Below are 17,711 nucleotides of genomic sequence, written 5' to 3'. Positions count from 1 at the left end.
TTGGGGGGGTATTGGCCCCTTAGGGGAAAACCCCCAAAAAAAAAAAAAAAAAAGAAAAAAGAAACTGGATGAAACTCAATGCATTACTTAAATTCCTGAGGTTCTCGGACAATCAGTCTTATTCTTTCCACTTTCAGGATGCTATGAGTGTCTGTTGAGTTGTTTCTGGAATGTTTAGTTGTATTTAGAGGGAGGCACAAGGAAAGGAAGCCATGCACATTTGTCCCAGAAACAGAAGTTTAATTTTGTTTTCTGTGGCTAGATCTATCAGACCTTTCTTGCCTCTTAATTTTTGAATCCTATTCACAATTATCCTTTCTATTCCAAATTTATAATGGAATTTACCCATGAATTCTTTCTGTTCTCACGTATTAGTTCATTGATTGACTAAATGTATTGTTAACTCATGGAACTATTTGGAATTCATTGTATTGTATTATGTGAACTTTGGTTTAAAATCTCTTTACTAATAGATATCCTGTTTTTCTAACACAATTTATTCAAATATCTAACTTTACCACAGTGTTTTACAATGATATCATTATAATTTTCTAAATTTGCAGATATATAGTGGGTTCATTTATGGAATTTTTCTTCTATTCCGTTGATCTCTCTATTCATATGTCAATACCATAATGTTATAAGTATTAAGGACCTAAAATGTCTTGTTGAAACAAGGGACAAAGCTTTACACTGATTCAGTCACAGAAATAGAAAGCTGGGAAATACTAAGCATTCTATTTTTTAACCCTTTTGTGTTGTCAGTGGGTAGATAGGTGTGAGCTAACATTCTAAGATGAAATTTAGTTTACTAGTTCAAATTAAATATGTACAGTATCTGTCAATATGATAACAATGTCTCTACTGGTTATATATCCCGAATAAAGTCATGCTCAGGTACATAAATAAAGGAACATACACTATAATTTGATCTTAGCATTATTTAACAATGGGGAAACAATGCATAACTTTATCACTAGGAAGAATATTTATAAAGCTTGGCAGCTCTTTGCCGTAGAATGCTAAGCAACAGTGAAATGTGAAGGGTCATCATATGCCTATCTATCATCTATGTAGCTATCTATCTATATTTATATATATGGAACAGCACAGAGTTCCAGAACACAGTGCTGAATGAAATGAAGGGAAGGCATGTGATGCGCAATAGTCCTCCTTATCATGCATAGAATATTTGTAAACAAAACATTAAACATTTCCCAATACAACATACAAGGAAGAACTACAGCAATATCCGCTTCAGAAGACTCATTGCAGTAGCAGTGGGGGTGACTGAGTGAGAGTCGGAAATGAAACATTGTGTTCGAGGGTAGACTAGTTCATTCTGCAACCCAAATTGAACATCTCTGTTACTCCCATTTGCAGTAGCTTATTTATTACTCACATCGTGTTTCCATTATGGATCAGCAGTGGGTTTGATTGAGGCCATCTTGCTTGAGAATCCCAGCAGCCAGGATTGCCTTTATCTGGTGCTTTAGGGGAGAAATGTGATGGTTTGGTTCACTCTGGCTCCACATGAGTGAGATCTCCATGCACTTACTGAGCTCTGTTCTGTGACATAAATGTCAGAGGACGTGAAATAGGGATTATCCTCTAGGCAGAGCAGAAAATACTTGAGAAAAATGACAAAGCCTACTGTGATGTGGGGACAATTAATCAGTGTACATTAAAGGGTCTTCAATAGATAGATGGTCTTTGGTAATGTACCATTAACCCATTAATGGGGGAGTTTAAATGATTCCATTTTGGGGCCTGAGGTCGTACAATGAAAGACAAAATGACAATCTGGCATCTGTCAGAAAGTGAAGTTAGATTGAATGAAACTGAACCAATTTAATACAACAAATAGTATTAGATTGAAGTGATCAAAGTTTGATAGATAAGATCTTTTAAGTTCAAACCATACATATCCCTTTTCTGAAATCTGGCTTTTTGGGACCACAGTAAATTTTTGGTATTAAAGGTCAAAGAGGAGTATTATTAATAAATACAGGGATAAAATCAGCGTCTGTTCGTGTTACACTGATCTGCTGCTGAAGTTTTCTGCCATAGCTGTATGGCAATCTGGCTTGCAGTTATTACTGTGTGACTGAAATAGGGAGAATTTTGATCCAACGTAGTAGTGGGCAAGAGGTTAAAATTTTGCTGAAAAGCTTCAATTTTCAGACATTGCACTAGGAATTCATTCTGTAAATATCCAGCAAAGTGCTGTGCTGGATGCCGAAAGGAACTGTGGCATGCAGGAGAATGACAGAAAGGCAGGCCGGCTTACTCAGACAACAGGTCCATTTCTCTAAAGCCAGATGCTTTGTTATCTTTAGAGGCAATGGGTCAGGGCCAGAGACAGCAACAGAATCAGATACAACTTCTGTATCATTATTCATGGGCAGGCCAGTCCAGTTGATGCAGCCAGTCTAAAATAAAAGTATTGGACAGGTATTGGCCTTTGCTCTCAGACACCTCAGAAGGCCAACACCCTGAACAGGGCCATCTTCAAGGGAAGAGCCAGCCAGTGGGGTCATCCCTGTGGCATCCACCATAGCTCATCAGATAGTAGAAGGGGGCACCACTGTCTGCAATTTTGCCTGTAGTTTCAGATTTCAGTTAGGTAGAGCATGCCAATACACAACCTCATTTACCCCAGAAATAATGAGTGTGCGGTCATCACCAGACTCAAATAGTGGGAAAGTCAGACAGCTGAAGTGTGTTGTCCATGGCTTCTTCCCCCGCCTATGGTTAAATACTGCTAGAACTTGTTCTCATTCCCTGTCTTCTTCACATCCAGAGTTCAGCTCATCTAATGTCATCCTGGAAGTTCTATTTTAACTAGCTTAAGGGGCACTCCACCAGAACCCTCCAAGACACCCTTGGTGGGAAATACCAGCTCTACATTGAGACATTTATAGTGAAATGCTCTTTTTCACGTTAGTCTCTGTTTCTGAATAATTAGATTATTATTCACTTCACCTCTGCCTTCAGGCTCTTTTACTGTCCGGATAATCAATCCCAGATTAACCTTTCAGCAGGGGAAAACCTGGGTATGGATAAAGATTGTACATTAGTGAGAGAAATGTCTAGCACCTTTTTCAAATTGAAGGGAAAATTGGACTTTATGAATTTTATATTTTGTTCCAAACATTAGCAGTCCTTAAAGTGATTGTAGCTTCCTTGGGGATAGTGACTATTAAATTAAAATTAAAAACATAGATATATTAATTAGCATTTGATAGTTATTTTATAAAAAATGATAAAGTTATTTATTTGTGTATTGTGGTAAGTGAAATGCAGACATTGGTTGAAGTTACTGGAAGGTATATTCTTCTTCCTTAGAAAACCTTTGAAAAAGTTTGAGCTGGTAAAAGAAAGTACTATCTACAAGGCAGCATATCTTGTCACTAGGCAAATTTAGGCATAGGTTAAATTAACATTGAGTTAACAGTTGAAAGGTGCATTGAAGTATCAGAGGAGCATTTTGATTTGATGATATTTATAATCTCTTTTTTTTGAGAGGTTTTTGCTACAGAGCACTTGCACTAGCAAGAAAGACAGAGACAGAAAACGAGAAATCGACCCCTGGGGGGGATGGCCACACTGCAATCCCTTCTCCTCCATTCTCCTCTCGGGATCTTGGGCATGCACGCACATGTACCTGGCATGAGTTTAAGCCACTGGGTCCAGGACTTGAACCATGGTCGACTACCTGGGAGTCTAGCGACATAGCCATTATGCCAACTGCTGGTCCTGATATTTATAATCTTTGAAATTTATTATATAACAATGATTCTTCCCTTCATCAAATAGATGAGCATTCTAACTTGTTATCAGCTCTCATTTGGGTGTTCAATGTTTAGTAAAGCTTTTATTTTTTTGTCTGTTAGTTTTGGTTAGATAGTCATTGATATACTCTATGTCTTTACCAACCCTCTAATTATGCATATGAGGGGACCTTAAAATTATATGGAAAATGGGATTAAAATATAAAAAATAAAAATATAAACTTTATTTCTAAGCTAAATTAAGTTTAAGACACATAGGTAAGTGATACCAACCAGTCATTTCATCTATCTCTAAAAAACAAGGATCCTAGAAATTTATCCACGTTAATGTCCATGCAGTTCTTTTGGTTGTGGTTTAGTTTTTATACATTATTAACTGAAAAGAAAAAAGGTCCTTTAGAGATTTTTAAGACTGGACCCAGTAGACGGTATACTAGTTACATCGTTGGACTCCCATGTAGTCAACCACAGTTCAAGTTCTGACTCAGTGGCCTAAAAATTCATACTGGGTGTGTGTGTGTGTACATACCCAAAATACCAAGAGGAGAATGGAGAAGAAGAAGGAATTGTGACGTAGCCATCCCCCTGAGAAGTGATTTCTCACATTCTGTCTCTCTCTGTATCTCTGGCTTCTGGCTAGCACACGCACCTATAACAAAAATCTCTAAGGAAAAAAAAAGATTTTAAGACTGGCAAACACAAAAAAATCAGAAAGATCCAAATAAGCACTACAATTGGATGGCTAGCTAATGAATTCCCATCTTAAATCTTATAAAATTGCCCTCGTTTGATGAGAGGAATGAGAAGGACGATTATCTTAGTGGAGAATTCTCTGGCAAAGCTTTCCTGGGCATATTTCTGTTAAAGCTTCAGTTAATTTTCTCTGAACATTCCCCTAATAAACAAATGGTATTATTCTTTGGCTCTCCAGAAACTCAGCATACAAGATGTCTTAAACATCCAACTGTTGCCATGACCTTTGCTGTTGACTAGTTCACTTTTGCTTTGACTGGACTACTTCCACTTCTCAGTAGCCATTGTTTTGATTGTACTTTGTCTTCAGGATTGTACTGGGAAGTTATGTGTTATACGTACTATAGTTCTCTGACGAAATGTTCATGATCTTGATCCTACTTGTTTAATATTTCCATTGAAAATTCTACTCTCCTCTGCAGTTGATCTGAGCACAACAGTTTTGGCACCCAAATGTTTGCTCAACTGTAATCTTTAAAATTTTTTTTTTTTTAGAGGTTTTTGCTATAGGGCGTGTACGCTTGCCAGAAAGACAGAGAGAGACAGAGAGACAGAAAGTGAGAAATCACCCCCCAGGGGGGATGGCCATGCTGCAATCCCTTCTCCTCCATTCTCCTCTTGGGATCTTGGGCACGCACGCACATGCGCCCGGCATGAGTTTAAGCTGCCAGTTCGGGAATCGAACCGTGGTAGACTACATGGGAGTCCAGCAACATAGCCATTACGCTAACTACTGGTCCCTCAGCTGTAATCTTTGAGTCAGAGTTGTGTAAACTGAACCAACTGAGATATCTACGATGTGGCTATTATTTTTGCTGTTAGTCAGTGATTCTCTTCAATTAGGGCCTTAATGAAATTGTTTTTTTTCCCCCCTTGGAAATTGATGTAGATGGTCTATACTGCAAACATCATCTTCAATATCATCTTATGACTTCTTACAAATCAATTATGCATTTTTGAACTACTGCTTTCTTTGAGACAGACTTATCATAAATATTTCTTAAAACATCAGTGATTTTACCATTCTTCCACTCGTTTAATCATAAAGTCAATAATTGACCCTTGAAGTTTTTGAAGCTCTCTTGTGTAACTTAGACTGGTTCATGCATGGGTTACTTATACCAGAGAATCTACAATTCTAGTATTTCCATGATCAACTCTTTTTTTTTTTTGCAAATTGCATAGAGTTTGTCTGCTTGTGTGTGTGTGTGTGTGTGTGTGTGTGTGAGAGAGAGAGAGAGAGAGAGAGAAAGAGAGAGAGAGAGAGAGAGAGAGAAAGTGGTAAAGCATTCTTCCATTGTCCTTTCTGGATTCTGGGCATGCAAGTAAATATAAGAAGCCACCGGGTATGGGACTCATACGTGCAGTCAGCAATGTGGGATTCAAAAGCATTAAGCACCATGCCACCTAGCTGGTCCCATGATCAACTCCTCAAGTAAAAACATCATTGGTTACAAGAAGATAAAGTCAAAGGTGTAGCTGAATGCATTTTTTAAAAATTCCTAATAGTGAGTGTAGTGAGTGTGTGTTTGTTTACCAGAAAGAGTGAGAGAGAGAAAGGGAGAAAGAGAAAGCACCCCACAGTGGGACATGGTAGTGCCTCAATCCCTTTCCTGCATTTCTCCTTCCCATCATGATTTTGGACATGTGCACATATTCACTAAGCATGATTTTCAAGCTGCTGAGAGCCGGATTTGAATGATGATATGATTGGCTATCTGGGCTCCTGCTCCCATGCACAGGACTATGGGACAGGCCCCAGATCTACATTAAAGGGGGTAAGGGAAGTAAATAGTAAACTTCCATATCTAGATAACACCAGAAATTGTCAGCTATTTACATTTTGTCATTCTGGTAGCGCTGTATTTTTTTATATTTTACCTGTGTTTATTTCACAGCTAATAGATTTGATAGCCTTGGATATATATTTGAATAACATCTTATGGCAAGTGATTGCTCAAAAATTGTGCCTATTCCTTTTATTTTATTTTAATTTCTCTAGAAGACACATAAGCTCTCCGGAGAGAGACAGAGACAGTGTGTGTGTGTGGGGGGGTGTTGATGAGAAAACACACCCTTTTGGGATGGTCACACTGCAAGTCTTTCTTTATTTTTCTCTCCTTTCAGGATTTTGGGCATGCACACATATGTACCTAGTGTGTTTCTCAAGCCACCAGGTCCAGGATTTGAACAGCATAGCCAGTTGTGTGGGATCCAAATGACTTAAACATCATGCCAAGGGCTGGCCCAAATGGCACTTACTCTTAGCTGGATCATCAAACTTTCTGGAGTTGACTTGTAGGGGTAGGTCCTGGGATACTAGTCATTTGTTGAATAAAAAGCAGATTAGTCATAAGTCTCTTTTTATTTATTTATTTTTTTTTCATTTTGTGATTTTTTTTGTAAAGTTTATTTATTTATTTCTTCCATGAGTAAGACAGATACAGAGACAGATTGCTCCCCCATGGGGATCTTGATGGTGTGATCTGTTTTCAGCCTAACATCTGGGACAGAACATGCCTTGGGTCTGCATACTCAAACAGGTCTCTGGAGTTGAAATGGGAGTCTTACTATGTGGGATTGCTTTATAGAGCATTGTGTTTTGCCACTGTACCACTGTCTGGCACAGTCTCTGGGATTTTTTTTTTTTTTTTGATAAACTGTAGTTACTAATTTTAAGTTAGTTCAACTATGATTTTTTTCTTTATGATTAAAGTTTTTGATTTTTTAAAAAATATTTACTTATGAGAGAGTGTGAGCATGGATGAGAGAGAGAGAAGAAAAAAAAAAAGAAAACAAACAAACAAACAAACAAAACTACCATACAGGGTCTTGTCACATCACAATTGGCTTTCCCCAGCCTTCCAGCTCATCAGGCTCTTGGACATGTACCTGGCATATTTTCAAGCTGACCAGGGAGCTGAACCTGTATTCAGCCATTTGGCTCCCAGCACAGCAGTTGAGTTTGCTAGCAGTTGTGCCACAAGGCTGGGCCAGTTTCCTTTTTGTGTGTGTGTGTGTTTTTTTAAATGCCTGTTCCAAAATTTTCTCATATTGTCTTGCTTTCTATGTCTCTGAAACTTTCATATATTGCTGGAAGGGGTGTAACCAATTCATGCCTGTGAAAAGTTGGCAGTATCTACTAAAACTAAGCTTGTAAATACCCTAACACAGCATTTCCACTACTAGATAAATACCCAACAAAAATTGATTTATAGTCTCCAAAATAAAGTACCACTTAAAGTTTATAGTAGTTTTATTCGTATTAGCCTACAGCTGGAAGAAACCTAAGAGTCCTCAAATAGAGAAAAGATAAAACACTTTTATAAAAAGAATTATGTATTTAATTTTATTTATTATTATTTAATTTGCTATAGGGCCTATGGGCTCACCAGAGAGAGAGACAGAGAGAGAGAGAGGCCAATAGGTCTAGGAATTGAACCATGGTCAACCATGTGAGAGTCCAAAGCCTTACCCACCATGCTACCTGCTGGCCTTTTGATATTTTTATAATGAGATAGCATACTACAAAGAAGAGAAGGCAACTACTGCTACATGCAACACTATGGATGGATTTCAAAAGCATGTTAAATGAAAGATGCCATGCACTGGAGTGTATGTGCTGTTTGATTCCATTTTCTTGCAGTTAAAAATCTGGTAAATGCAATGTATGGGAAGAGAGATGAGAATAGCGATTACCTTTATAACCACACAACTATTTACTGATATGGGGCATAAAAAAAGTGTTTTGGGATGCTGGAAATTTTCTTTATCTTCCCCGATGGTTCAACTGGGGAGATAAACATGTCAAGGTTGGGGTGACTTGGTAGTTAGGGTGGCTGGATCCCACATGGTCAACTGAGCAGTTTGAGTCCTGGACCTAGCAGTTTAAAAACATGCCCACAGTGTGTGCATGCCTGCATGCCTAAAACCCCAAGAGGAGAATGGAGAAGAAGGGGTTATAGCATGATAATCTCCCTTGTGGGGTGATTTCTCACTCTCTATCTCTGTTTCTCTCTAGTGAGTGTATGTGTCCTTAAGCAAACTAAAAAAGAGAAAGAAATGCATCAAGGTTTATATCAAAGTTTGTGAGCAATGAACACTGTTAATTTAAGTATAACTACATTTAGGTCAAATCAGGTCAAACCTTTAATTAGTCATATTTAAATTAAGAGTAGGGGCCATGGGAACCAGCAGTTAGTGTAATGGCTATGTTGCTGGACTCCCACGTAGTCAACCGTGGTTCACGTCCCAGACCCGGTGGCTTAAAACTCACACCGGGCGCGTGTGCATGCGTGCCCAAGAGGAGAATGGAGAGGAGAAGGGAGGAGAAGGGATTGCGGCATGACCATCCCCCCTGGGGGGTGATTTCTCGCTTTCTGTCTCTATGTCTCTCTCTGTCTCTCTGGGTAGTGCACGCGCCCTATAGCTAAAATCTCACCAAAAAAAAAGAGTAGGGGCCAGTCGATGGCATAGGGGTTACAGTGCTGTACCGAATCATATGACTGACCATGGTTCGAGTTCCAGATCTGGTAGCTTAATACTCATCCTGGGCATGTGTGTGTGTGTGTCCAAGATCCCAGGCAAACAAAGGAGAAAGGATTGCATCATGGCCATCCCCCTTCGGGGAAAGGAAGATGGTTTCTCGCTTTCTGTCTTTCTGGCAAGCACACACACCCTTTAGCAAAAATATTTACAAAAGAAAAGAAAGGAAAATTAAGAATCAAAGGGAGAGAATGTCAATCTTTTTGGGTTTTTTTTGACAGATTTTTGTTATAGGGCACGTGTGCTCACCAGAGTGACAGAAAGAGACAGAGTAGAAAGAATAAAATCATCCCCTGACCCCCGCCATGGAGTATGGCCATGCTGAAATCCCTTTTCTTTTATTCTCCTCTTGGGGTTTTGGGCATGTGTGCACATGCACCAAGCATGAATTTTAAGCCACTGGGTCCAGGACTCAAACTGTGGACAAGCATGTGGACATCCAGTGCCTTAACCAGAATGACACCCGCTGGCCCCAAAACGTCAATCTTTTTAAGAAGCTGGGTAATTGCACCCATCACCGACAGTAACAACAACAGTAGATGTCCAAGCTGAGTTGGAGTTCTGAAGCTTGTATGTTTAAAATGTGTATGCAAATTGGTCCACTGCTATATCCTGGAATATTTGAACTCTGTGGAAGTGCATGGACCAGCATGATGCTTCTCAGGACTTAAAATCAATTTCAATGCCACTTTCACAATTTTATGCTCATAGCCTTTTTATGGAAAAATAAATTCCCCAAATAAAATAATTCTGTCTCTGAATTGGCTTTGGCTTAAAACATTGGCTTTAAAGGTAACCACACAGACAAAATGGAATAAACATACAATCTGCTAAAAAGAATAATGACTTAATTACATGTTTTAATTGCTGTGGTTCAAATTTGACCATTTGAAAAGGCTGAGATCTCGGGAATGTCAGTGTGACCTGACCAAGATATTCATATGGTGACCTTTTTCAGGAAGCTAATTAGCCAACGTAATCAAACGCTATCACTACCCTGTTCTCCTAACATATGAATAAATTATTATGCTCCCACTTTCAAAGCAATTAGAAAAAAAGATCTTTCCCAATGAAATTTTTCTCTAATATTGTATGACAGAAAACTTTAACAAGTCTTCTATCTCAAGACTGTTTTTAAAAGCTTGCACTTGGGACCAAACAAAGGCAGCACTTTCTAATGAAACCTAAATATTAAGTCTGTTATGCATTTTCTGAGTTATAAGTGAAAGAAATGTGGGAATTAGAACAAAGCTTCGACTGGTTTCTCTTTTCATTTTTAAGAAGTACGAGACAGGGAATTGCTTTTACTTTTACTAGAAAAGTTTGGAAACTTACTCAGGTGGTTAACTCCCTATTTTCAGAAAACAATTGTCTCATTTCTGCTTTAAATATCATTTTCTATGAAGTACTCCTAGTTCTTGTTGTGTTAATCTGTTTCTGAGTTTCAAATATCCTCTGAGGCTCGGGGAAATGCTATAGAGCATTTGTTGCAGCAAATGTAAAGCCCGGTGAACAACATCGTGGTTGAATTTTAAATAAGCATTATTCACAAAATAAATAGAACAGTAGCCATGAGATTCTAATATTCTTTAATCTTAAGTGGGATTTCTAACTTTCCAAAACAATTTGTTATGGACAGCTGTAGCTCTTTTAAAATTAAAACAGAAAATAAAGCATTATTGAATCATATGAACATTACTTTGTATATTCTGCTGAGTATTAGTTGTGGAAAGGCGAGGTTTGGGGAAGAAAAATTGGCTTGGAAATATTCATTTTTAGGCCTACCCTCAGTGGAACAATTGGTAGCATAAGGAATTGCACTGCTAAACGCCACATGGCCAACTGAAGGTTCAGATCTCTGGCCCAGTTGCTCTGAAATATGTCAGCAAGTATGTGCATGCCCAAGACCCCAGTGAGTTGGAGGATTAGGGGAAGGGGATTCCAGCATATCCAGAGTCTGTTGAGGGTGCTTCTCTCTCTCTATCTTTTTCTGTTTTTATCTCTTTCTGTCTCCCATGTATGCACATGGCATCATAAATAAAATAAACATTTTTAATAAACCAGGATTTTTTATGTTTATTGGATATTCAAACAAAAGATCAAGTAGGCATTTGGGTATAGATCCTGGAGTTGAAATACGAGGGCAAACAAAGAAAAATTCAAAGTTAGAGAAGCCGGCAGGTAGTACGATAATTAAGGCAGTGGACCCTCACTTGACCAACCATGGTTCGAGTCGTGAACCTGGTGACTTACTTTCTCACTTTCTGTCTCTCTGTTTCTCTCTGGTGAGCACATGTACCCTACAGCAAATTCAATAATAATAACCAACAAAAATATTTTAAAAACTAAGTTAGTTTGAAATGTTATGAAAAGAACACAGAGCTGGAAATATGAGGTAACTTTTAAAAAATTATGGAAATATGTACTATGAAGAAACTACGCAAAGATTTCTAATTATTTTGCACCAAAATAAATTCCATTTGTTCAAGTCCAATTTTGAGAGTCCTTGATTTGTATACAAAGTAAAGCCATATCCTGGATGAGATTCCCAAGGAATGGTACAGTTGCAAAAAAAAGAGCATTATAAAAGTTTAATCAATACATTTTCCATATTAACACATAATAACATAATACTTCATGTGGCAAAAGCTAATCAGAATGAAAATAAAAACCCAGATAGAATAAAATATTTGCAAAGTTTATAGCTTAGTATATTTTTTATCTAAATTATAAAGTATTGCTTCTGTAATTATAATAAGGAATGCACATATTAATGATTTTGGTTTATCTGTGAGATCTACAGCAATTCTAGTCTCTTAAATTAAGATTGCCAAGAAATAAAATGCAATCACACACAATTCTTAGGATCTGGGTCCTTCAGACCTCTCTCTGTTAAATACTTCTACTGGGAACTTTGTTTGAGGCAGAAATCTGTAAAGCTTTGCATTCTTGGGGACCAAAACTGCCAAATTATCCATTGTTCAATTACTTTGTGGCCACTTTGATGAGCACCGTCTATACCCTGGTGTCCATGGAATAACATTTTTAGGTTCTCGTAGACTGTTTAGGATCTAAAGAGAGTGTATGACTAGATGAATCACTTAGCTTCACAAGGGAGACTTTTTGGTGGAATGCAAATGACAACAAATGAAAATACTTAGATTTTGACTTCCTTTCACTAAAAGGAAAGAAAATTGGGGAACGAATGATTTTGTCCCTGCCTGTTTGAACTTATTTTTTTCCTTTGTGAATTTGTGCATTCTGTCATTACAACTATCTTTTACACTTAAAGATTTTCAAACCAACTTTTCTAACCTCTTTCTTTCCCTTATATAGTTTTCTTTTTAAAGAATATTTGCACTTAATCACTGTACATCTTTATAGTGACCTTCCCTTAAAGTATTGTCTGCAATGCTTAAAAGTAGAGAAAAAGACTTCTCTAATATTTGCTCAGAAGTATCTAAGCTTCTCTTAATGTGACTATGATTTCAGTTTACACTTACCACCTATAATCTTTTAAAAATTCTAGAAAAAGAACATGGTGCTTATTTAGTATTGCAATAAGGTTAAAAAGTTACATGGATAGGTTAGCCTATTTTTAAAAAATAAGCATTAGCTGAAATAGAGCAAATTGCCACTGTAGTCTTGTCAACAGCTGATTCCCATGAACCCCATTGAGAATTTAATTACTATTAATATGACAGAAAAGGTGATAGAAAATTGCTATAATAAGTTTAAAGTGAAATCTATTACCACTTCTGCACCAGAGAATTCTGATTACTTTACATAATCTTCTTTTACATTCTCATAACATATGAACAAAAGGATAAAATTATTTAATAGCAGCTTTTTAACTGGTAAGTCTCAGCCTCCACACAAGTCAAAATTCATTTCTGTACTTTCTTCCTGGTTGGCTATTATGAAGAGCAACTTTGATACCAGATGTCACACTTTAGGAAATATTTTGTAGTAGCATAGAAATGAGAACTCAAAGACAAAGCCTTCTATTTATTGTGGAAAGACTTCTAGGTAATATTCGGAACAAAAGATCTCTTGTCAGCATCTTCAAAGCCAGAGATGGCTACTACTCAGTCTCTCCCATGAAAAGGTGGGCGAACCAATTATTGTTGGTACAGTGCAGATTTAACTCTGGGTTTGTTTTTGTTTTTTTTTTTTTTTTTTAAGATTTTTTCCATAGAGTTCCTGTGCTCACTAGAGAGAGAGAGAGAGAGAGAGAGAGAGAGAGATAGAGAGAGAGGGACAGTGAAAAAATCACACCCCTCCCACCAAGGGGATGGCCATGTCACAATCTCTTCTTCTCCATCCTCCCTTTGGGATTTTGGGCATGCATGCACATGTGCCTGGCCTGGCCAGTGGAACAGTGGTAACTGTGATGCTCTGGGAGGCTGACATATGTAAGAAGGTTCTGGGTTTGCATCCAGAGACTTCCTTAAGTATTGCAGTGTTTGTCCTCTGATCTGGATGAAGATGAAGCTGGATCAGAGCATCACCTCTTGGGGGTTGCTTTCTCTTCTGCATGCTCTTTTTGGGCAGTGTTAACTCTAATTCATTTTTTCCATTGTTCCATGTAAGCGTGAGGAGGAAGAGTATTCTTGTTTTGTGTGATTTAATGACTACGTGTATATGTATCATTCATATGCATGCATATGATATGTATAAAGTCTTTTAGATTATGTTCTTTGTATTTTTATATTCTTCATTATTTTTGTTAGCTTGAAATATTTGAACTGACAGTGGTACATCCAAGCCATCTATGTATCTTTATATCACTTGTTTTGCTCTATGAAAGTGAATGCTTCATTATTCATTTCTGTTAGAAATTGTAGCTTAGGCAATGAAAATGTGTTCTTTGTCCTGTTTAATTTTAAGTTGTTGGCTTGAATTCTTAGGCATAAAAGTTGTAAAAACCTTTTCCCCCCTTTGAATGATTTTGTAATTATTTGTCTATACTTTATGTGTAGAATCCCCAAATCTCTTTAGGTTTGCCCCTTGCTGAGTATAACGTAATTTTGTCTTGCTTGTGAGCCAAATTAAAAAATAATTTTTCTGCTAGGATGGTGTAATGGTTACATCACTGGACTCTCACATGGCCAACCCCAGTTCAAGTATCAGACCCAATGGCTTAGAACTCACCTGGGCACATGTGGTAAATGTCCAAAATCCTGAGAAGAGAATGAAGGAGAAGGAATTGCAGTGTAGCCATCCCCCCGGTGGGTGATTTCTCACTTTCTGTCTCTCTTTGTCTCTGTGGTGAGCACACATGCTCTATATAGCAAAAATCTTAATTTTATTTTCCTTTTTGTAGAGATGTTAAGCCCATTCACATTTGATGATACGATAGATGTATTCATTCTCAATATTTTTGTATTATTCTATGCTATAATTATCACCTTTTGAAAAATTGGCTATGTTGGGACCAGCAGATGGCATGGTAATGATGCTGGATCCCCATGTAGTTGACCACAGTTTGAGTCCCAGACATGCCTGGCTGCTTAAAACTCATGATGGGCACATGTGTGTGTGTGTGCCTGAAATTCTTGGAGGAGAATGGGGGAGAAAAGATTGCAGCATGGCCATCCCACCTTGGGGGTGATTTCTCACTTTCTATCTCTCTGACTCTCTATATCTTTCTGGGGAGTGCACATGCCCAATAGCAAAAATCTCTCTCCTCTCTCTCTAAAAAATAAAAAGCTATGTTCCTTTAATATGTATTATCTTTGCATATTTTATTTTTTAAGAATTATTTTTATTCAATTTTATTTATTATTATTATTTAAATTTGGCCAGAGAGAGAGAGAGAGAAAGTGAAAGTGAAAAAGCATGCTGCCTGGTCCAGTCTCAAACCGTAGTCAGCCATGTGAGAGTCTAGTGCATTAACCATCATACCTTCTGCTGGCCCCAATTTTGACCTATTTTATAAACATTTTTTGAGTCATTTAGGGAAATTTATTGTTTTCCTCTAGTAGTACTTTATACTTCTCCAAATTTAATGCTCATCTTCTCTTTCCTTAAATCTTTATCCTCTAGGGTCAGTTTTAAAATTATTTAATTTTGTTTATTATTATTATCATTTTAATTTGTGTTATAGGGCACATGTGCTTACCAGAAAGATATGGGAAGGGAGAGAGAGAGAGAGAGCGAGCGAGCGAGAGAGAGCTGCTAGGTCCAGGACTCCACCGGCTGGCCTCCTTAGAGGGTCAGTTTTAAATAGGGTCCTTTAATTGTGCATAAAAAAAACTGATGAGCTTATTTTACTTGACTGTTTTCTTTTTCATTACTTCTTAAAATGTAGTTACAATATTTTTACTTACCAGACAGGTAAATGATAACATAGAACATACCATGTAACAATACCCCTCTTGTGATCTTCTTTTTAAAAATATTAAATCTATACTTTTCTGTAGTCATTTGTCTGCTGGAGAAGGCTCATCCTCTGGTCTAGTATTCAAAGAAGATTAAGGGTACAAAATTCTATGAATTCTTAAGCTGTTTTTCTATGGGTTGATTTTTTTTTTTTTTAGTGGTTTTTGCTATACGGTGCATATGCTCGCCAGACAGAGAGAGACAGAGAGACAGAAAGTGAGAAATCACCTCCCCCCAGGGGGGATGGCCATGCCGCAATCCCTTCTCCTCCGTTCTCCTGTCGGGATCTTGGGCGCGCACGCACATGCACCTGAAGTGAGTTTAAGCCACCAAGTCCAAGAATCGAACCGCGGTCGACTACATGGGAGTCCAGCGACATAGTCATTACGCTAACTGCTGGTCCCTATGGGTTGATTCCTTATCTTGAGTTTAACTGGATATAAAATTGTTGGTTTGTATATTCTTTGAGTACTTTGAAAATGCTTTTCCGCTGCTCTCTTGCCTTGTCTATTGTTTTCAAGAAGTCTATGCCAATCTAGTCTTTTTACTATTGCATTTCCTTTGTCTCTTTTGTGTAGAGAGTTTAAAGATTATAATTAAAATAATTTTTAATTTATTTTTTAGAGGATTTGTGTTATGGCACGTGTGCTCACTAGAGAAAGAGAGAGAGAGAGAGACAGACAGACATATACGATGAGAGGGAAAGTGAGGAAATAATTATTTAAATCTTCAAAATAGAATGAATTTTCTAGACTATGTGTCAGGGTTAAACATCATGAAGTCAATTCTCCCTGATACCCATTAGGTCCCTTCAATAGAAAAATTCCAGGCTTCCTTTATTTTTCATAAGTCTTTTGAATTGTAGGTTTAAGTATTTATTACATTACATTTTAAGAATACATATAAGTATATAATTTATTAAAATTAATTTAGCATGATTAATATACAAAGTATAACATGTAGCCATTTTTTTGGGTTCAATAAGCCCTTCAAATACAAAAGTGTCACGATGGCAAAATTACACTAAGAAACTGTTATATCTATGAATCTAGCTCTGTAGTTCAGACTGAACATTCACCTTTTGAAATACTTCTTCAGGTATACAAAAAATAGGACAAGTAGGTTTAGCTAATTGAAAAGGATCCACCAAATCTCTTCGCCTGTCTGTAAATACCCTCATCTTCTTCATTGACATGCTAAGAAGAAACTGCAGTTTCTGTCAGTTGAATGTACCTTTCCAATCATTTTTTGTGAAGCCAAAACCTACCATGAGAGTATACATTTGATAACTTCCCTGTTTTTTCATTGAGTCCATCTGAGGTTAATTTTTGTTCATGAGTATGTAACTATTTGAAGTATTGTGTAATTATTCTTGTACTTCATTTTTTTTTTCAAAACCAACCAAGTCAATCAGAATTAACTTGATGTAAATGACTAGTAATGGCCATGAATCTGCTAAGCATGGAAATCAGAACCAAGTTTGCAACTGAATCTACCATCAAAGTTTACACAGAACAAGACAAATTCAATAGCTTTTTCCACATTAATAGCATCAAGATTTTCTAATACAGTCAAGGTTGCTACTGCACTGACAGAGAATCTTGTATCACTTTCTCCCCCAGTGTCTCCAGGAAAAGAACTATCTTTTTTTCTGTAGATTTTGAACATATTACAACTTCATTTGTGCCAATAACCTTGATATTATTGCACAGAGTGTCCAGTACTGTGTTTCAATAAAAGATAACGATTGTGGCCAAAATGAGCACTTGTTCTACAACATTCATGTTGGCATGCCTTAATACATGTCAGAATTTCTTCCCTATTCATGTGAAGTTGTCCCACAAAATCCATTAATATCAGACCCCAATAGATGCTGCTCATTCTTAAATGCTCAGACATTCATAATCGTCTTTCTTTGAGCCATAGGGCATGATACAATCTGCATGTTTCTCCAATAATAAGGTGTCAAGTGAATTCAACGTGATGATACCATCCTTCTGTGATGTGTCCATGTCTAGAAGTGAAAAGCTTTTTTTTTTTAAAGGATCTATAGTTACACATATACTGGATATTCTTTGTCTTCTATTTTAACCAGTTTTGGTTTTGACTTTTTAAAAATTTGTTTTTTCTTTCTCTTGTTTGTTTTTTGCTTTACTCTAAAACTTCTTGTTATAGTTTTTACTCAAATTTATTCGTCTACTCTTTGTTGTAAATTTATAATCTGGTCTTCATTTT

General features: G+C 37.2%; 1 pseudogene; it reads right to left on the bottom strand.

Moving 5' to 3' along the window:
- Positions 1 to 16,661: 16,661 nt before the first annotated feature.
- LOC114005060 (geranylgeranyl transferase type-2 subunit beta pseudogene) lies at positions 16,662 to 17,488 on the bottom strand (annotated as a pseudogene).
- Positions 17,489 to 17,711: the final 223 nt, after the last annotated feature.

The sequence above is a fragment of the Tupaia chinensis genome, unplaced genomic scaffold (assembly GCF_000334495.1).
Source record: "Tupaia chinensis unplaced genomic scaffold, TupChi_1.0 Scaffold141517_1, whole genome shotgun sequence".
In the NCBI taxonomy this organism is placed as follows: Eukaryota; Metazoa; Chordata; class Mammalia; order Scandentia; family Tupaiidae; genus Tupaia; species Tupaia belangeri.
Note: the sequence above shows the minus strand (reverse complement) of the source record. Positions and strands in the feature narration are given on the sequence as shown.